This window comes from Scyliorhinus canicula, chromosome 8 (genome assembly GCF_902713615.1).
Source record: "Scyliorhinus canicula chromosome 8, sScyCan1.1, whole genome shotgun sequence".
NCBI classification, from domain to species: Eukaryota; Metazoa; Chordata; class Chondrichthyes; order Carcharhiniformes; family Scyliorhinidae; genus Scyliorhinus; species Scyliorhinus canicula.
In genome coordinates, this window is record NC_052153.1 from 148,104,321 (window position 1) to 148,116,890 (window position 12,570).

At 46.5% G+C, this 12,570-nt stretch overlaps 1 protein-coding gene across 3 annotated transcripts in view; it reads right to left on the reverse strand.

Moving 5' to 3' along the window:
• Positions 1–12,570, reverse strand: part of msh3 (mutS homolog 3 (E. coli)) — a 378,564-nt gene that overhangs the window by 197,133 nt on the left and 168,861 nt on the right. The window lies entirely within an intron of this gene.

The window sequence follows — 12,570 nt, forward strand, 5'->3', positions numbered from 1 at the left end:
AGCTTTTGAGCAAGATTAGCCCCTACAGCAAAGCAGTAAGTCACCAGTTAGGTAAGTGTAGCACAGCCCATAGCTCACACTGCGATCCAAAGCAGGAAATTTGAAGAGCAGCAACAATAGAAACAGATGAACATAGTCAAAGAAGGGACACCAGCAATCTGTTTGCAAAGCCAAAGTTTTGCAAGAAAAATTGCTTCATGCCCAAATTGGCAAGTTCAAGCAGCTCATATCTTTCATGGGATGTGGGCGTTGCTGACGGGCCCAGAGTTACCCATCCCGAATTGCCTTTGAGGGGGCATTTAAGACTCAATCACAGTGCTGGGGATCTGGAGTCACATGCAGGCCAGACTAGGCAAGGATGGCAGATTTCCTTCCCTAAACAGCATTAGTGAACTAGATAGGTTTTTACGACAATCGACAATGGTTGCATGGTTATCATTAGACTTTTAATTCCAGATTTTAATTGAATTCAAATTTCACCATTTGCCGTGGTGGGATTCAAACCCAGGTCCCCAGAGCATTACCCTGGATTGTTGGATTACTAGTCCAGTGACAATACCACTACACCAGTGCCTACCCCACATGGTAATAAAGCCAATGCTGGGCCCCCTGTTGGTCAGGACCTTTAACGAGGCATGGGAGGGGGTGTTCTGCCCACGACGATGTCTCGGGCACTAATCTCCCTGATCCTGAAGCGTGATAAGGACCCCTTGCTGTGCGGTTCATACAGGCCGATTTCACTGCTGAATGTAGACGCCAAGTTGCTGGCGAAGATCTTGGCCATTAGAATAGAGGACTGTGTGCCGGGGGTGATACATGAAGATCAGGCGGGTTTTGTGAAGGGGAGGCAGCTGAACACTAACGGGCGAAGGCTGCTAAATGTGATAATGATGCCGGCAGCAGAAGGAGAGGCGGAGATTGTGGTGGCATTGTATGCGGAGAAGGCCTTTGACAGGGTTGAGTAGGGGTACTTGTGGGAGGTGTTGGAAAGGTTTGGGTTTGGGGTGGGGTTTATTAAATGGGTGAGGTTGCTGTACGAGGCCCCGATGGCGAGTGTAGCGACAAATGGGAGGAGGTCCGAGTACTTCAGGCTCCACCGTGGGACGAGGCAGGGGTGCCCCCTGTCTCCCTTGCTTTTTGCGCTGGCAATAGAGCCTCTTGCCATGGCTCTCAGGGAGTCGAGGAGATGGAGGGGTTTGGTGCGAGGGAGGGAGGAGCACCGAGTGTCACTGTATGCGGACGACTTGCTGTTGTATGTAGCAGACCCGATGGTGGGAATGCCGGAGGTGATGGAGATTCTTGCTGAGTTCAGGAGTTTCTCGGGATATAAATTGAACCTGGGCAAGAGTGAGCTGTTTGTCGTGCACCCGGGAGATCAGGAGGAGGGGATTGGTAGGCTCCCGCTAAAGAGGGCAGTGAGGAGTTTTAGGTACCTGGGGGTTCAGGTGGCTAGGAGCTGGGGGACTCTGCACAAGCTCAATTTTACTAGGTTGGTGGAGCAGATGGAGGAGGAATTTAAAAGGTGGGACATGCTGCCGTTGTCGTTGGTGGGTAGAGTACAGTCCGTTAAAATGACGGTGCTCCCGAGGTTTTTGTTTCAGTGCCTCCCCATTTTCGTTCCAAGGGCCTTTTTTAGGAGGGTGAACAGCAGCATTCTGGGATTTGTTTGGACGCATGGGACTCCGAGGATAAGGAGAGTCATTTTGGAGCGGGGCAGGGATAGAGGGGGGCTGGCGCTGCCCAACCTCTCTGGGTACTATTAGGCGGCTAATTTCTTGATGGTACGCAAGCGGGTAATGGAGGGGGAGGGGGGCAGCATGGAAAAGGATGGAGATGGCGTCCTGCGGAGGAATGAGCCTGAAGGCACTGGTAACGGCTCCGTTGACGCTCCCTCCAACAAGGTACACCACGAGCCCGGTGGTGGCAGCCACCCTCAAAATTTGGGGACAGTGGAGGCGACACGGGGGGGGGGGGGGGGGGGGGGGGGGGGGGGGGGGGGGGGGGGAAGTGGGGGGCTCGGTGGAGGCCCTGCTGTGGGGGAACCACCGGTTTGTCCCAGGGAACATGGATGGCGGGTTCCTGAGGTGGCACAGGGCGGGCATTAGGAAGTTGGGAGACCTGTTTATTGACGGGAGGTTCGCGAGCCTTGGTGAACTGGAGGAGAGTGTGTGTGTGTGTATCTGTGCGTGTGTGTGTGTGTGCGCGCATGTATGCGTGTGTGTGTGTATGTGTATCTGCGTGTGTGCATGTGTGTGCGTGATAGTGCGTGAGTGTGCGTGAGTGTGCGTGAGTGTGCGTGTACATGCGTGTGCGTGCGCATCTGTGCGTGTGTGTGTGTGTGTGTGTGTGTGTGTGTGTGTGTGTGTATGTGTGAGTGCGTGTGCGTGTGTGCATGCATACGTGCGTGTGTGTGTGTATGTGTGAGTGCGTGTGCATCTGTGCGTGTATGTGCGTGTGTGTATGTGTGAGTGCGTGTGTGCGTGCGCGTGCGTAGAGTGCGGAGAAGTAGAAAGGAGCATTTGGGAATTAGACAATGGTTAACCAATTATGCTGTTGGTTCTGTAGAACTAATTACTGTTAAGCAATAACAGGTCAGTTTTGTTAACATTTACAATGTAAATGGGGGGGGGGGGATAGTGTTTAAGTTAATTTGCTTATTGTTAATTTATTCTGTTGTTTATTGGGGTTGTGGGGGGGGGGGGTTGTTATATGCGTTGTTACGGGTGCCGGGGGGTGTTTATTATTATTATTGTTATTATTGTATTGTTTTGTTGATATATATTTTTCAAAAAATGTCAATAAAAATTATTTTTTTAAAAAAATGATAATAAAGCCAATAATTCAAAAATATTATGATTATTCATGTATGAATAATAAAAATTGCACCATTCATTTAACATATCAGGTTGCAAGAAGTTACCTTTTGAAATTTGAGCTTGACTGGAATCATCGAATAGTTACAGCACAGGATCCATTCAGCCTGCCATGACCATGCCAATCCTAAAAGAGTACCTGTACATATCCAACTGACTCTGAAAGTTAATTGGCATCTAATAAGAATATACCAACACAGGAAATAGGACCTGAAACCAAACTCAATAAGCCATGTAAATGCTGCGGCGAGTAACTCACATCCTGAGTCACAGAGCCTGTCCACAATCTACAAAGGCACAGGTCAGGAGTGTGACGGGATACTTTATACTTGCCTGGATGACTGCAGGCCCAACAACACGCAAGAAACGTGACACCATCCAGGATAATTTGATTGGCACCCATTCTACAAACATTCATTCCCTCCACCATCAACGCACAGCAGCAGTGTTTTCATCTGCAAGATGCGCTGCAAGGAAGACGAGGGACCATCTCGGAGGTCAAGGGATAGCATATGCATAAGAACACCACCACCTGGAAGTTCCCCTTCAAGCCCCTCACCATCCTGACCCAGTTGTCGCTGGCTAAAAGTCACGGAACTCCCTGCCTAAAGTACTGTGAGTTCACCTGTACGACAAGAACTACAGCAGTTCAAGGAGGCAGCTCACCGCCACTTTGCAAGGGTAATTAGGAATCGGCAATAAATGCTGGCCTAGCCAGCGATGCCACTTCCTGTAAGTGAATAACAAGAAATTCAGCCTCCACTGACTTTCGAGATTGCTCTCAGGAAAGAAATTCCTTCTGATCGTCTTAAATGGGAGGCTCCTTATTTTTAAACTGCAGCTCCCTAGTTCTAGATTCTCCCACAAGAGCTTCTCAGCATACCCCTGTTAAACTGCCTTAGAGTCTCGTATGTTTCAATATGGTGGCCTCTCGGGCGGCACGGTAGAACAGTGCTTAACGCTGTTGCTTCACAGCGCCAGGGAACCGGTTTTGATTCCTGGCTTGGGTCACTGTCTGTGCAGAGTCTGCACTTTCTCTCCGTGTCTGCGTGGGTTTCCTCCGGATGCTCCAGTTTCCTCCCACAAGTCCCGAAAGACTTGCTTGTGAGTTGAATTGGACATTCTGAATTCTCCCTGTGTGTACCCGAACAGGTGACGAGGGGATTTTCACAGTAACTTCACTGCAGTGTTAATATAGGCCTACTTGTGACACTAATAAAGATTATCATCCAAACTCCAATCACTTTAGGCCAAAACTGTTCAACCTTTCCTCATAAGACAATCCCTTCAACCTAAGAACCGACCTTGTGTACCTTTTCTGCACTGCTTCCAATGAAAGTATATGCCTTCTTAAATAAGGGGCAGAAACCTCCCATGCCCTCGCTGGCGTGGGTGTTTTTATAAAATACACTTTGCCACATGTAAATATCACACAATATATCATTCCACTGTGTTAATGTGTGCATCATCTTTTTTAGGCTCTTAATTAGTCAGAGACCAGTCCAGAACCAATGTGCCACGCAAAAGTCTGGACTGAGCTGAAGTGGGTGGCACAATAGCACAGCAGTTAGCACTGTTGCTTCACAGCACCAGGGTCCCAGGTTCAATTTCCACTTGGGTCACTCAGTGCGGAGTCTGCACGTTCTCCCTGTGTCTGCGTGGGTTTCCTCTGGGTGCTCCGATTTCCTCCCACAAATCCTAAAAGACGTACTGTTGGGTAATTTGGTCATTCTTAACTCAGAAGAGTTTTACATTGCACAGCTAATTACACACACCCTTTAGAGCTCAATAGATTGGGCCTTAACCTCCTGGCTCCCTAGCCTCGCATTAGCAGGGTTCTCCAAAGATGCGGTGGGGAATCCCTCTGGAAGTTCCCATGGAAGGATTTACCTGGCAATTGTCCAGAAGGGCAAAATTCCCCTGGACAATTGCGCTGGGCTGGGAACCATCCAACAAAGCAATCAGAATTGCTAATTTCAGATGGTTCTGCCAGTTTTACATACATTGTTACTCCAACTCCAAAAGAGTTAGAAATAAAAAAAAGCCTTCTAACTTCAGAATAACTATTTTTGAGCCCCGTATGGCACCTTCCCCACTCACCAATGTGCAAACCACCAATGCCACATTCCAATCACTTGCCACAGAAACTTATCTTTTTCCTTTCAGTGGGACCTTTAAAATCACCTGTTCCAGGGCAGCACGGTGGCCTAGTGGTTAGCACAGCTGCCTCACGGCGCTGAGGTCCCAGGTTCGATCCCGGCTCTGGGTCACTGTCCGTGTGGAGTTTGCACATTCTCCCAGTGTTTGCGTGGGTTTCGCCCCCACAACCCAAAAATGTGCAGAGTAGGTGGATTGGCCGCACTAAATTGCCCCTTAATTGGAAAAAATAATTGGGCAATCTAACTTTATTAAAAAAAAAAATTTTTTTTAATCGCCTGTTCCACATTCAAACAAAAGTTGCCTTGATGTTCAGGGTAGTAATAGTCCCTCAACTGGAGTCAAGTGCTCTTCGTGGAGCCCAAACAGAGTATTTGGTTAGCAGGTTGTTGTTCGGTATGCGCTGCTCTCAATCATACTATCCATCACTATTCAGATATCCAAGAGTAGACGGATAGGGTGGTACATGGGTGGATTGAATTTGTCCAACGTTTTGTGGACAGGTCATAGCTGGGCAATTTTCCATGATGATGGGCAGATGCCAGTGTTGTAGCTAGATTGGAACAGCTTGCGAAGGGTGCAGCAGGTTCTGGAGCACAAATCTTTTGTTCTATAGCTGGGATATTTTAGCTGGTTTAGCCTCAGTGGGCTAGACAGATGGTTTGTGATGCAGAACAAGGCCAGCAGCACGGGTTCAATTCCCGTAACAGCTTACCCGAACAGACGCTGGAGTGTGGCGACTAGGGGCTTTTCACAATAACTTCATACTTGTGACAATAAAAGGTTATTATTATTGTTATTATATTTTGGGGCCCAAAGCCTCAGCTGTATCCATACGCTCAACCCTTTCCTGATATCACATGGGGCGAATTGAATTGTCTGATAACTGGCATCTCTGATACGGTGGACCTCAGTAGGAGGAGGAGGAAAACAAAAAGAGGCCGAGATGGATCATTTACTCAGAACCTCCAGCTTCTGCTTTGTCTGTTGCACTGATGTGCTAGCTCTGCCACCAGTGAGGATGCACATGCTCATCTGACCCCTTTGTTTTTCTGCTTGTTGTTTAATTGACAATTATTTCTGAACTTTGATCTGATCCATTGCTCGAGTTTGATTGGGCTCGGTCTTTCACATGTTGCTTCTGCAGTTTAACATGCATGCAGTCCCGTTGTTGCTTCAGTAGGTTGATACCTCATTTTTAAAATTATGCCTTGTGCTGCAGCTGGTATATTCTCATCCACCATCATTGAATGAAGGGTTAGTCCCTTAGCTTGATGGTTAATGGCAGAATGAGGGATGATTCTCGACAGGAGCGATAGTAACAGGGTAGTTGTTATGGGGGACTTTAACTTTCCAAATATTGACTGGAAATACTATAGTTCGAGTACTATAGATGGGTCAGTTTTTGTGCAGTGTGCAGGAGGGTTTTCTGACACAGTATGTAGACAGGCCAACAATGAGCGAGGCCACATTGGATTTGGTACTGGGTAATGAACCCGGCCAGGTGTTAGATTTAGATGTAGGTGAGCACTTTGGTGATAGTGATCACAATTCGGTTATGTTTACTTTAGCAATTGGCAGGGATAGGTATATACCGCAAGGCAAGAATTATAGCTGGGGGAAAGGCAATTATGATGCTATTCGGCAAGATTTAGGATGTATAGGATGGGGAAGGAAACTGCAGGGGATGGGTACAATCGAAATGTGGAGCTTTTTCAAGGAACAGCTACTGCGTGTCCTTGATAAGTATGTACCTGTCAGGCAGGGAGGAAGTTGTCGAGCAAGGGAACCCTGGTTTACTAAGGAAGTTGAAGCACTTGTCAAGAGGAAGAAAGCGGCTTATGTTAGGATGAGACATGAAGGCTCAGTTAGGGCACTTGAGAGTTACAAGTTAGCCAGGAAGGACCTAAAGGGAGAGTTAAGGAGAGCGAGGAGAGGACACGAAAAGTCGTTGGCGGTTAGGATCAAGGAAAACCCTAAGGCTTTCTATAGGTATATCAGGAACACAAGAATGACTAGAGTAAGATTAGGGCCAATCAAGGATAGTAGTGGAAAGTTGTGTGTGGAATGATCACCCTACTCAAACCCACGTATCCACCCTATACCCGTAACCCAACCCCCCCCCCCTAACCTTACTTTTATTAGGACACTACGGGCAATTTAGCATGGCCAATCCACCTAACCCGCACATCTTTGGACTGTGGGAGGAAACCGGAGCACCCGGAGGAAACCCACGCACACAGGGGGAGGACGTGCAGACTCCACACAGACAGTGACCCAGCCGGGAATCGAACCTGGGACCCTGGAGCTGTGAAGCATTTATGCTAACCACCATGCTACCCTGCTGCCCTTAGAAAACCTTATTTGAGGATTATTGCAATTGTCGCTGTTTAAACAATGAATCCAATTCAGAACATTTATTTTGTACACATCCTCTATGTATTTGCCATATTCCTCAACGTGGTGTGCATCAGTGTTTCTGACCATTTAAATCTTTCACCGCAGCTACTTGTTGCTTACAAATCAGGCTCATGGGATTTCCACTTATGTCCACAAGGGAATTCAAAATTAAATTCATTATTAATATGAATGTTCTGGTAATTTGTGTCCTGGGACACAGACTGCACTCATTTAAGAGGGAGAGTTTAAAGGTTATAGCAAAACAGAGATTTAAAAATGTTTTTCATTTGAATGAAATTAACTTTCTATCTTTTGTAACAAAAACTCTGAAACTGGCTGTGATCATTGTTCCCTCACTTAGTACCTTGGGTTTGGCTGAAGCAAGGTAACTACTTACTCTCACCCTCGTGTGTTCATTCTCTTTATCTCCCTCTCTGAATTCCTTATCAAAGAGTGGGCATATTGGACTACGAGGTGCAAGCTAATTTACCAGCGGTTAGCTGGATGGGGCTACACTCCCCTCACATTTATCTAATCATAACCAAAGAATCACTTGAATAGTTTCTCTGCCCACTTCCACGTTGTTTCTGGAAGATCTATCCTTGACCTCACCCCCCTCCTATTTCTCATCAACTTGCTGCCACTTGGTGACATCATCCAAAATCATGGCATCGGGAAGGCAGTCGTGAACTCGGCCGAGTTTCATGACGGCCTCGGAGGCCGCTCCTCGCACCCTTTTCACCCCCCAGGGGGCTAGGAGCGGCGCACCATCAATCTCGGCCACCGGGCCTTGACGCTTGCGCGCCGAGAATGACGCGACGGCGGCGCCTAAGTGACGTCAGCCACGCATGCGCAGGCTGGCCGGCTCCAACCCGCGCATGCGCGGCTGACATCACGACGGCTCCAATCCGCGCATGCGCGGTTCCCGTCTTCCCTTCCGCTGCCCCGCAAGACGTGGCGGTTTGATCTTGCGGGGCGGCGGAGAGGAAAGAGTGCGTCTCTTGGAGACACCGGCCCGACAATCGGTGGGCACCAATCGCGGGCCAGTCCCCTCCCGAGCACGACCGTGGTGCTCACTCCCCTCTCCGCCCCCCACAAGCCACAAACGAAACTTTGGCGCCATGTTCACGACGGCAGCGGCCAGGTGTGGTTGCCGCCGTCATGAACCTGTCAGGAACGTCAGGCCGCTCGGCTCATGCGGGCCGGAGAATTGCCGGTCGCTGTGAAAAACGGCGAGCGGCGATTCATCCGAGCGGGTGGTGGGAGAATCGCGGGAGGTGCCAGGGCAGCGTGTCGTGAGTCACCCGGCCTTCCCGCGATTCTCCCATCCGGCGTGGGGAGCGGAGAATCGCGCCCCATAGCTTAAATTTTCACATGTACTCTGATCGCACTCAGCCCCTACCTCACCATTGCCGTACTCAACTCTCCCTATACTGTTAAATTATCAAACTGCAGCACAAGCAGAAATTTCCCCCAATTAAATACTAAGTAAACCCTATGAGCTGAGTTTTCATCTCCCAATGTTAAGCGAACCCACGTTGGGAGGCCCAAACTGGCGGCATGCCACAATTTTATACTTTGCGGGTCACTCCTGATGGATATAATTTTCCCGGGAGGAACCATGGTAGGTCACAATTGACATTTACTTGAGTTGACATCAAGAGCGCCATTTAGATGGCTACTGCAAATTCAGTTTTCACTGACATAGGTATTTTTGTCGATGCGGACGGGTTCCTGAAGACTGTGAACTGCGACAAGCAAGTCAGTTTGTGAATCTTGGGGGATGCCTATGTGGAAAGTTTAAACGGTCTTGTCAACTTCAAATGTCATAATTTAATGTTTTAAATGATGTGGTTGATCAAAGAGCTTTGTTCTTTTAAAAGCCATGATGTGGAGATGCCGGCGTTGGACTGGGGTGAGCACAGTAAGAAGTCTTACAACACCAGATTAAAGTCCAACAGGTTTGTTTCAAGCACGGGCTTTCGGAGCACTGCTCCTTCCTCAGGTGAATCACCTGAGGAAGGAGCAGTGCTCCGAAAGCTTGTGTTTGAAACAAACCTGTTGGACTTTAACCTGGTGTTGTAAGACTTCTTACTGTTCTTTTAAAAGGTAAGTGATCAAATTTAGCAGCATTGTCTGAGTCTTCTCATGCATATGAGTACTTTACCCAGTGGACAAAGTGCTCTTGTGAATTCAACAGTATGTGGAATCTGATTTAAATAGGTCATCTGGCCTCTGTAGTTTGACTTTTACGTTGATTTGAAGTCTAGAAATCTGTTGAGACTGTTGAGAGCAGAAGGCTGGACAAAGACTATAATAACCCACAACTTTCTCAGAGTAGCAATTCGTGACAGATTGCCATTCCACAGTGACTTACCTGAACTTGAAACAGAAAGCGCCCATCTCAGCTGACTTTTTGATGAGACTGAAGGAGTAAAGCGTGTCCACTGCTCCAGCAAAGTGCAAAAGGAGCAGACTGAAGGAGGACATGTCCCCTGACAGGCCCTCAATGGGACCTTTAAATTCAGCTAGCCTCAAACATAACACATGGCTGGTCATATCGAAAACGCCAGGCCAAGAGAGAAAAAGACTTCTTTCGTCAAAATAGAACACTTATTGCTCTTCACGTGGACATGGCACTGTAAGCGCAAGACAAATGAGGAAATTCCAAGCTAAGTTCAGCATCACTATCAGCAACAACCCATTCAAGGCATGAGCATGAACCCAGGACAACAAAACCTGGTATTCAAGAAGTCTCACAAAAACCAAGAGAAGTCGGAGATCCATGTTGTCCTAACCTCTTGGTCAGCCTGTGTCAGGACAACTAAACAACCACTAGCTGGACACCTTGGGTCTCCTATTTCCCCAAGAAATGCTTCAGACCATGAAAAGTTTCAAACTTGGATCCATCAAACGGTTTTACAAAAAAACGGGTCCAAGAGTCAAATAATTTGCTGACTGATGCAATCAGCTCATTATAGCTTGTTGTCAGTCACATTGTGAGATGCACACCTCTCCCTTATCAAAAAATAAACAAAAATAAATTGCGGAACTGTGGTTCAAAATTAGATCTTGGATGATTTCTACCTCAATTCTAATGACCTGCCATTGCTCCAGTTCTCCCGATATCCTTACTAAACAACAGATCTCAGTTTTGAAAATTACAGTTCGTGCAGTACTTGGGACATTTTGAGGGGATTAATCCCAATTTCAACTACCATTTGTGTGAACATGTACTTCCTGATTTCATTTTCAATCTAAAGTATTCTCCCATTAATATGTTAAAAAGAAACTGCTGAGAACTCCATCCTCAACAAGACACTGAACTTGGATTTTTGGAGGTAGGAGCAGGTGAAATACTTACTTTAATGTTGATGTTATACTTTTCTCATTCATTGCAATGTTTCCCTTTACGATTGTTATTGTCGTGCTTTTAATGCACCAATTCCTTAATGTGACATGCAAAAATTAATGTAATCAAAAGGGAGTAATATATGATCCTGGAGTTTCTTCTACTTTGCACCCTTTGAAGCCTGGGCACAAACCAATTACAGCAATATTTTTTACATTGCAGAAAATGAAGTCTTAGTTACCCGCATGACTGCCATAGGCACATACAGAGCTTCCCGGTGGGGAAGGCCTCCACATCGCTGGAGGAGGTGCTGACGACAGGGGGACTGGAGAAGGGGGTAGTGTCGGCAGTTTACAGCTGCAGGTGGTAAATAGAGCACACCTCACAAGGGCGAGGATGAGCCGGCTCTTTGAGGAGATAGAAGATGTGTGTGAACGTTGCGAGGTGTTGGGGGGGGGGGATTGCGTGTGTTAATGGTGACTATGGGTGATTCCTGATTCCTTTTTGTTATTTGGTTATGTTAACATGCGGGCAGTTGTTTGGGGGTTTGGTGGGAGGATGGGATTGTTGCTGTTGATATGGGGATTGACATATTCATTACTGCTTATTCTTCATTATTGGTGGGTGTAAATTTGGGAGAAAATGTGAAAAAGGAGAATAATAATATTTTAAAATCAAAAATGACTGCCATAGGCCCAGGTCTCCTTGACCTTTTACATAAATTTATCATGCCCTTCAACCAAAAGTACTTCCATCCACAAAACCTAGCACCTCCCCCACAACATGGTACACACACCATTCATTGCAACCACATTTTCAAGTACAGCAGGAAAGAAAAGTCGTCCTTCTAGTGTTGAATTGTAAATGTTGAGAGGTTTTTATCCTCATCTATACTTGCTCTATTTCCTTGAATAATTTTTACGGCATAAGCGCAAGTCACATTTAAATGGAAAAGCTTATCTAAAGCACCACGGGTTCCATAAGACTACAAGATCATAAGACATAGAAGCAGAATTAGGCCACTCGGCCCATCGAGTCTGCTCCGCTATTCAATCATGGCCGATATTTTTCTCATACCCATTCTCCTGCCTTTCCTCCTGCGGTCCTTGATGCGCAGAGATAATTAAATGAGTTGAAAAGTTACATTTTGATACTGAAAGAAAAAAATATATATTCGGTGCTTTCCTTCAGTTCCAATTACTTATGTAGATTTATGTCCATTTTAAAGTTCAACCATATTCTAATGAAATTGGGAACATACTTGGGCATAACGTCATAGCCACAAAACGGGCCCAACATGGGCTCCTAGATTCTGTCCATTTTTAATTTTTTTTATAACTTTATTATTTTGTTCCAATTAAGGAGTAATTTAGCGTGGCCAATCCACCGAACCTGCACATCTTTGGGTTGTGGGGTGAGATTATGTCCAATGATGAAACTCCAGGCCATGAAACAGAAACAGAAACAGAAATGGGCCTTTAGAAAAGTGGGGCTTCAATTGACCACCCGAAACAGCAGTCTGGTTCATTATTCTTTCACATGTCTTAAGTAATGCTTCAAGGACAAGGGTTACCCTCCTTTTTGTAAAATCCAACTGCAACCCATTTTCCTGATGAGCTCTTCTAAATGAGTACTTCCAAAATCATACCCACTTTGTATAATGGCAACTTGGCCCAGTTGTAACTAGTGCAAAACCGAAGGGGATATACACTGTCCAAGACACTATCTTTCAGATGTTAAACCAGGTTCGCTAGCTTATTGCAAAAAATCCTTTCAAGAGAAGCAAGC